The sequence below is a fragment of the Amblyomma maculatum genome, unplaced genomic scaffold (genome assembly GCF_055883805.1).
Source record: "Amblyomma maculatum isolate TAMU_Amacu unplaced genomic scaffold, ASM5588380v1 scaffold_43, whole genome shotgun sequence".
Classification (NCBI taxonomy): Eukaryota; Metazoa; Arthropoda; class Arachnida; order Ixodida; family Ixodidae; genus Amblyomma; species Amblyomma maculatum.
Window position 1 is genome coordinate 370,643 of NW_028146768.1, and position 9,317 is coordinate 379,959.

A 9,317-nucleotide genomic window follows, 5' to 3' on the forward strand; every position below is an offset into this window, starting at 1 on the left:
TAGGTAGCGTAAGAGGGTTCTAGCACAGCTTTCGCCCTCGCTCTTGATCACGTTCTACGTGACGCTGGCGGTAACAAAGGATGTTCTACGTCCGCCGCTATGGCTGAGGGTGGCGGTGGTGAACACTCTCAAGGTTAGTATACAGACAACATAAATACCCAAGCAAGTAGCAGGGGGAACAGCGGCCGATGTAGCTCAGTTGGAAGAGCACCGGACGCGACATTCGGAGGTCGTGGGTTCGGATCCCACCATCGGCACGTTTTTTTTCTTCTACTTTGTGTTTAATTATCTTTCCCCTAAACCTATTATATTACTAATTTCTATGATTATCTAAGCAAACATTAAAAAAAAGACAAAAGTACCATCCCCAACGCTGTCCTTGGCCTCGCCGACTGTTGGCTTCTTTCTTTCATGTATTATAACGAGCACCCTCATTTCCCTTTAATTGATCTGCTTGTAGCTTACGGGGGTCTCGGTTCTGGCAGTCTTGAAGCCATAGGTAGCGTAAGAGGGTTCTAGCACAGCTTTCGCCCTCGCTCTTGATCACGTTCTACGTGACGCTGGCGGTAACAAAGGACGTCCGCCGCTATGGCTGAGGGTGGCGCTGGTGAGCACTCTCAAGGTTAGTATACAGACAACATAAATACCCAAGCAAGTAGCAGGGGGAACAGCGGCCGATGTAGCTCAGTTGGAAGAGCACCGGACGCGATATTCGGAGGTCGTGGGTTCGGATCCCACCATCGGCACGTTGTTTTTTCTTCTACTTTGTGTTTAATTCATCATCATCATCAGCCTGATTATACCCACTGCAGGGCGAAGGCCTCTCCCATATTTCTCCACTTAACCCGGTTCTGTGCTAGCTGCATCCACTTGACCCCTGCGAACTTCTTAATCTCATCCGCCCACCTAACTTTCTGCCTCCCCCTGCTACGCTTTCCTTCCCTTGGAATCCAGTTTGTTACCCTCAGCGACCATCGGTTATCCTCTCTTCGCACTACATGTCCTGCCCATGTCCATTTCTTCTTCTTAATTTCCACTAGAATGTCATTAACTTGAGTTATTTCTCTGACCCACTCTGCACGCTTTCTATCTCTTAATGTTACCCCTACCATTTTTCGTTCCATAGCCCTCTGGGTTGTCCTCAACTTAAGCAGAACTCTCTTGGTTAGCCTCCACGTTTCAGCCCCATAGGTGAGTACAGGCAAGATGCAACTGTTGTACACTTTCCTCTTGAGCGATACCGGTAAGCTGCTAGTCATAATCTGCGAGTGCTTGCCAAATGCGCTCCATCCCAATCTTATTCTTCTTGATATTTCCTTTTCATGGTCTGGATCTGCGGTTACTACCTGTCCTAGGTAGACATATTCGCCTACTATTTCCAGTATTTCGCTACCTAATGTAAACTGCTGTTCCTTCCCGAGGCTGTTGAACATTACCTTAGTCTTCTGCATATTGATTTTCAAGCCTACCATTCTACTTTTTCTGTCTAGGTCATCAATCATTATTTGCAGTTCATCCCCCGAGTTGCTTAGCAAGGCAATGTCATCAGCAAATCGCAGATTACTGAGGTATTCTCCATCTACCCTTATCCCTAACTGCTCCCATTCCAAGTCTCTAAATACTTCCTCTAAACAAGCTGTGAATAGTACTGGGGAGATTGTGTCTCCTTGCCTAACACCTTTCTTTATGGGAATTTTATTGCTTTCTTTATGTAGAACTATGGTTGCTGTGCAGCCACTATATATATCTTCCAGCACTTTCACGTACGGCTCGTCTACCCCCTGATTTCGCAATGCCTGCATCACCGCCGAGGTTTCAACTGAGTCAAATGCTTTTTCGTAATCAATGAATGCTATGTATAAGGGCTGGTTATATTCCGAGCATTTTTCTATCACCTGATTGATGGTATGGATATGATCGATAGTAGAGTACCGTTTCCGAAACCCTGCTTGATCCTTTGCTTGATTGCAGTCTAAGGTTGTCCTGATTCTATTGGCGATTACCTTAGTAAATACCTTATACGCAATCGGACAATAAGTCCATTATGTGACCCTTTTTCCAAGCATTTCACCCCAGAAGAGCCGAGCACCAGGCCGGAGGAAAGCTTGTACCCATTGAAAAACCGGTGGGTAACCGGCGGCACCAGGGATCGAACCCGGTACCTCCCGAATGCGAGGCGGATGCTCTACCACAAGGCCACCGCTAAAGGGCCACATAATGGGCTGTTGCCGCGCAAGGCGGACTTATTGTTGTCCGATGGCGGAACGAATCACTGCCACATCGGCGCAACTGTTTGGGCCGTGACCCCTTTTCCCAAGCATTTCTCCCCAGAAGAGCCGAGCACCAGGCCGGGGGAAAGCTTGTACCCATTTAAAAACCGGTGGGTAACCGGCGGCACCAGGGATCGAACCCGGTACCTCCCGAATGCGAGGCGGATGCTCTACCACAAGGCCACCGCTTCGGTCACACGGTAACTTACGGGTAACAGACAGTAAGCTGATTGGTCTGTAATTTTTAAGGTCCTTAGAGTCCCCTTTCTTGTGAATGAGGATAATGTTTGCATTCTTCCATGCTTCCGGTACCGTCGATGACATCAGGCACTGCGTATACATGGTGGCCAGTTTTTCTAGCACGATATCCCCCCCGTCCTTCATCAAATCTGTAGTTAGTTAGTATAACTTTGTGTTTAATTATCTTTCCCCTAAACCGATTACATTACTAATTTCTGTAATTATCTAAGCAAACATTAAAAAAAAGACATAAAAGTACCATCCCCAACGCTTTCCTTGGCCTCGCCGGCTGTTGGCTTCTTTCTTTCATGTATTATAACGAGCACCCTCATTTCCCTTTAATTGATCTGCTTGTAGCTTACGGGGGTCTCGGTTCTGGCAGTCTTGAAGCCATAGGTAGCGTAAGAGGGTTCTAGCACAGCTTTCGCCCTCGCTCTTGATCACGTTCTACGTGATGCTGGCGGTAACAAAGGACGTTCTACGTCCGCCGCTATGGCTGAGGGTGGCGCTGGTGAACACTCTCAAGGTTAGTATACAGACAACATAAATACCCAAGCAAGTAGCAGGGGGAACAGCGGCCGATGTAGCTTAGTTGGAAGAGCACCGGACGCGATATTCGGAGGTCGTGAGTTCGGATCCCACCATCGGCACGTTGTTTTTTCTTCTATTTTGTGGTTAATTATCTTTCCCCTAAACCGATTACATTACTAATTTCTGTGATTATCTAAGCAAACATTAAAAAAAGACATAAAAGTACCATCCCCAACGCTTTCCTTGGCCTCGCCGACTGTTGGCTTCTTTCTTTCATGTATTATAACGAGCACCCTCATTTCCCTTTAATTGATCTGCTTGTAGCTTACGGGGGTCTCGGTTCTGGCAGTCTTGAAGCCATAGGTAGCGTAAGAGGGTTCTAGCACAGCTTTCGCCCTCGCTCTTGATCACGTTCTACGTGACGCTGGCGGTAACAAAGGACGTTCTACGTCCGCCGCTATGGCTGAGGGTGGCGCTGGTGAACACTCTCAAGGTTAGTATACAGACAACATAAATACCCAAGCAAGTAGCAGGGGGAACAGCGGCCGATGTAGCTCAGTTGGAAGAGCACCGGACGCGATATTCGGAGGTCGTGGGTTCGGATCCCACCATCGGCACGTTGTTTTTTCTTCTACTTTGTGTTTAATTATCTTTCCCCTAAACCGATTACATTACTAATTTCTGTGATTATCTAAGCAAACATTAAAAAAAAGACATAAAAGTACCATCCCCAACGCTTTGCTTGGCCTCGCCGACTGTTGGCTTCTTTCTTTCATGTATTATAACGAGCACCCTCATTTCCCTTTAATTGATCTGCTTGTAGCTTACGGGGGTCTCGGTTCTGGCAGTCTTGAAGCCATAGGTAGCGTAAGAGGGTTCTAGCACAGCTTTCGCCCTCGCTCTTGATCACGTTCTACGTGACGCTGGCGGTAACAAAGGACGTTCTACGTCCGCCGCTATGGCTGAGGGTGGCGCTGGTGAACACTCTCAAGGTTAGTATACAGACAACATAAATACCCAAGCAAGTAGCAGGGGGAACAACGGCCGATGTAGCTCAGTTGGAAGAGCACCGGACGCGATATTCGGAGGTCGTGGGTTCGGATCCCACCATCGGCACGTTGTTTTTTCTTCTACTTTGTGTTTAATTATCTTTCCCCTAAACCGATTACATTACTAATTTCTGTGATTATCTAAGCAAACATTAAAAAAAAGACATAAAAGTACCATCCCCAACGCTTTCCTTGGCCTCGCCGACTGTTGGCTTCTTTCTTTCATGTATTATAACGAGCACCCTCATTTCCCTTTAATTGATCTGCTTGTAGCTTACGGGGGTCTCGGTTCTGGCAGTCTTGAAGCCATAGGTAGCGTAAGAGGGTTCTAGCACAGCTTTCGCCCTCGCTCTTGATCACGTTCTACGTGACGCTGGCGGTAACAAAGGACGTTCTACGTCCGCCGCTATGGCTGAGGGTGGCGCTGGTGAACACTCTCAAGGTTAGTATACAGACAACATAAATACCCAAGCAAGTAGCAGGGGGAACAGCGGCCGATGTAGCTCAGTTGGAAGAGCACCGGACGCGATATTCGGAGGTCGTGAGTTCGGATCCCACCATCGGCACGTTGTTTTTTCTTCTACTTTGTGGTTAATTATCTTTCCCCTAAACCGATTACATTACTAATTTCTGTGATTATCTAAGCAAACATTAAAAAAAAGACATAAAAGTACCATCCCCAACGCTTTGCTTGGCCTCGCCGACTGTTGGCTTCTTTCTTTCATGTATTATAACGAGCACCCTCATTTCCCTTTAATTGATCTGCTTGTAGCTTACGGGGGTCTCGGTTCTGGCAGTCTTGAAGCCATAGGTAGCGTAAGAGGGTTCTAGCACAGCTTTCGCCCTCGCCCTTGATCACGTTCTACGTGACGCTGGCGGTAACAAAGGACGTTCTACGTCAGCCGCTATGGCTGAGGGTGGCGCTGGTGAACACTCTGAAGGTTAGTATACAGACAACATAAATACCCAAGCAAGTAGCAGGGGGAACAGCGGCCGATGTAGATCAGTTGGAAGAGCACCGGACGCGATATTCGGAGATCGTGGGTTCGGATCCCACCATCGGCACGTTGTTTTTTCTTCTACTTTGTGTTTAATTATCGTTCCCCTAAACCGATTACATTACTAATTTCTGTGATTATCTAAGCAAACATTAAAAAACAAAAGACATAAAAGTACCATCCCCAATGCTTTCCTTGGCCTCGCCGACTGTTGGCTTCTTTCTTTCATGTATTATAACGAGCACCCTCATTTCCCTTTAATTGATCTGCTTGTAGCTTACGGAGGTTTCGGTTCTGGCAGTCTTGAAGCCATAGGTAGCGTAAGAGGGTTCTAGCACAGCTTTCGCCCTCGCTCTTGATCACGTTCTACGTGACGCTGCGGTAACAAAGGACGTTCTACGTCCGCCGCTATGGCTGAGGGTGGCGCTGGTGAACACTCTCAAGGTTAGTATACAGACAACATAAATACACAAGCAAGTAGCAGGGGGAACAGCGGCCGATGTAGCTCAGTTGAAAGAGCACCGGACGCGATATTCGGAGGTCGTGGGTTCGGATTCCACCATCGGCACGTTGTTTTTTCTTGTACTTTGTGTTTAATTATCTTTCCCCTAAACCGATTACATTACTAATTTCTGTGATTATCCAAGCAAACATTAAAAAAAAACAAAAAGACATAAAAGTACCATCCCCAACGCTTTCCTTGGCCTCGCCGACGGTTGGCTTCTTTCTTTCATGTATTATAACGAGCACCCTCATTTCCCTTTAATTGATCTGCTTGTAGCTTACGGGGGTCTCGGTTCTGGCAGTCTTGAAGCCATAGGTAGCGTAAGAGGGTTCTAGCACAGCTTTCGCCCTCGCTCTTGATCACGTTCTACGTGACGCTGGCGGTAACAAAGGACGTCCGCCGCTATGGCTGAGGGTGGCGCTGGTGAACACTCTCAAGGTTAGTATACAGACAACATAAATACCCAAGCAAGTAGCAGGGGGAACAGCGGCCGATGTAGCTCAGTTGGAAGAGCACCGGACGCGATATTCGGAGGTCGTGGGTTCGGATCCCACCATCGGCACGTTGTTTTTTCTTCTACTTTGTGTTTAATTATCTTTCCCCTAAACCGATTACGTTACTAATTTCTGTGATTATCTTAGCAAACATTAAAAAAAAGACATAAAAGTACCATCTCCAACGCTTTCCTTGGCCTCGCCGACTGTTGGCTTCTTTCTTTCATGTATTATAACGAGCACCCTCATTTCCCTTTAATTGATCTGCTTGTAGCTTACGGGGGTCTCGGTTCTGGCAGTCTTGAAGCCATAGGTAGCGTAAGAGGGTTCTAGCACAGCTTTCGCCCTCGCTCTTGATCACGTTCTACGTGACGCTGGCGGTAACAAAGGACGTTCTACGTCCGCCGCTATGGCTGAGGGTGGCGCTGGTGAACACTCTCAAGGTTAGTATACAGACAACATAAATACCCAAGCAAGTAGCAGGGGGAACAGCGGCCGATGTAGCTCAGTTGGAAGAGCACCGGACGCGATATTCGGAGGTCGTGGGTTCGGATCCCACCATCGGCACGTTGTTTTTTCTTCTACTTTGTGTTTAATTATCTTTCCCCTAAACCGATTACATTACTAATTTCTGTAATTATCTAAGCAAACATTAAAAAAAAGACATAAAAGTACCATCCCCAACGCTTCCTTGGCCTCGCCGGCTGTTGGCTTCTTTCTTTCATGTATTATAACGAGCACCCTCATTTCCCTTTAATTGATCTCCTTGTAGCTTACGGGGGTCTCGGTTATGGCAGTCTTGAAGCCATAGGTAGCGTAAGAGGGTTCTAGCACAGCTTTCGCCCTCGCTCTTGATGACGTTCTACGTGACGCTGGCGGTAACAAAGGACGTTCTACGTCCGCCGCTATGGCTGAGGGTGGCGCTGGTGAACACTCTCAAGGTTAGTATACAGACAACATAAATACCCAAGCAAGTAGCAGGGGGAACAGCGGCCGATGTAGCTCAGTTGGAAGAGCACCGGACGCGATATTCGGAGGTCGTGAGTTCGGATCCCACCATCGGCACGTTGTTTTTTCTTCTACTTTGTGGTTAATTATCTTTCCCCTAAACCGATTACATTACTAATTTCTGTGATTATCTAAGCAAACATTAAAAAAAAGACATAAAAGTACCATCCCCAACGCTTTCCTTGGCCTCGCCGACTGTTGGCTTCTTTCTTTCATGTATTATAACGAGCACCCTATTTCCCTTTAATTGATCTGCTTGTAGCTTACGGGGGTCTCGGTTCTGGCAGTCTTGAAGCCATAGGTAGCGTAAGAGGGTTCTAGCACAGCTTTCGCCCTCGCTCTTGATCACGTTCTACGTGAGCTGGCGGTAACAAAGGACGTTCTACGTCCGCCGCTATGGCTGAGGGTGGCGCTGGTGAACACTCTCAAGGTTAGTATACAGACAACATAAATACCCAAGCAAGTCGCAGGGGGAACAGCGGCCGATGTAGCTCAGTTGGAAGAGCACCGGACGCGATATTCGGAGGTCGTGGGATCGGATCCCACCATAGGCACGTTGTTTTTTCTTCTACTTTGTGTTTAATTATCTTTCCCCTAAACCGATTACATTACTAATTTCTGTGATTATCTAAGCAAACATTAAAAAAAAAGACATAAAAGTACCATCCCCAACGCTTTCCTTGGTCTCGCCGAATGTTGGCTTCTTTCTTTCATGTATTATAACGAGCACTCTCATTTCCCTTTAATTGATCTACTTGTAGCTTACGGGGGTCTCGGTTCTGGCAGTCTTGAAGCCATAGGTAGCGTAAGAGGATTCTAGCACAGCTTTCGCCCTCGCTCTTGATCACGTTCTACGTGACGCTGGCGGTAACAAAGGATGTTCTACGTCCGCCGCTATGGCTGAGGGTGGCGGTGGTGAACACTCTCAAGGTTAGTATACAGACAACATAAATACCCAAGCAAGTAGCAGGGGGAACAGCGGCCGATGTAGCTCAGTTGGAAGAGCACCGGACGCGATATTCGGAGGTCGTGGGTTCGGATCCCACCATCGGCACGTTGTTTTTTCTTCTACTTTGTGTTTAATTATCTTTCCCCTAAACTGAGAACATTACTAATTTCTGTGATTATCTAAGCAAACATTAAAAAAAAGACAAAAGTACCATCCCCAACGCTTTCCTTGGCCTCGCCGACTGTTGGCTTCTTTCTTTCATGTATTATAACGAGCACCCTCATTTCCCTTTAATTGATCTGCTTGTAGCTTACGGGGGTCTCAGTTCTGGCAGTCTTGAAGCCATAGGTAGCGTAAGAGGGATCTAGCACAGCTTTCGCCCTCGCTCTTGATCACGTTCTACGTGACGCTGGCGGTAACAAAGGACGTTCTACGTCCGCCGCTATGGCTGAGGGTGGCGCTGGTGAACACTCTCAAGGTTAGTATACAGACAACATAAATACCCAAGCAAGTAGCAGGGGGAACAGCGGCCGATGTAGCTCAGTTGGAAGAGCACCGGACGCGATATTCGGAGGTCGTGGGTTCGGATCCCACCATCGGCACGTTGTTTTTTTCTTCTACTTTGTGTTTAATTATCTTTCCCCTAAACTGATTACATTACTAATTTCTGTGATTATCTAAGCAAACATTAAAAAAAAGACAAAAGTACCATCCCCAACGCTTTCCTTGGCCTCGCCGACTGTTGGCTTCTTTCTTTCATGTATTATAATGTAAGTGCAGCGGTGGCGTAGCGGTAGAACATCCGCCTCGCATGCAAGAGGACCGGGGTTCAAATCCCGGTGCCGCGCAATTCTCCACCGGATGACAAAAAAAAAAAAAAAAATCCGCGTGTCGATGGAATTGCATATACAGGTTTGGGGTGCGACCTGATGCCGGTGAACACCTCCGGCAACGCACTCCCTCACCAGAACAGGAGTTGGCCACCCTGGTGCAGTAATTGGCCACAACCTCCTATGATAAGCTCCATAAAACCCCGGCCCTCAGTCACCAGCGGCTGCGGAACAACTGACCACGGCGGCGGTCAGACCTGTGACGCAGCAGGGGGTGCTAAGAAAGCCTGGCTCCGCTGGACAGGCCGCCATTGGAAACTGACCCTGGCAACGTTTAATGCTAGAACCCTAGCTAGTGAAGCTAGTTTAGCAGTGCTGTTAGAGGAACTAGAGGGCATGAAATGGGACGTCATAGGGCTTAGTGAGGTTAGGAGGCCGAATGA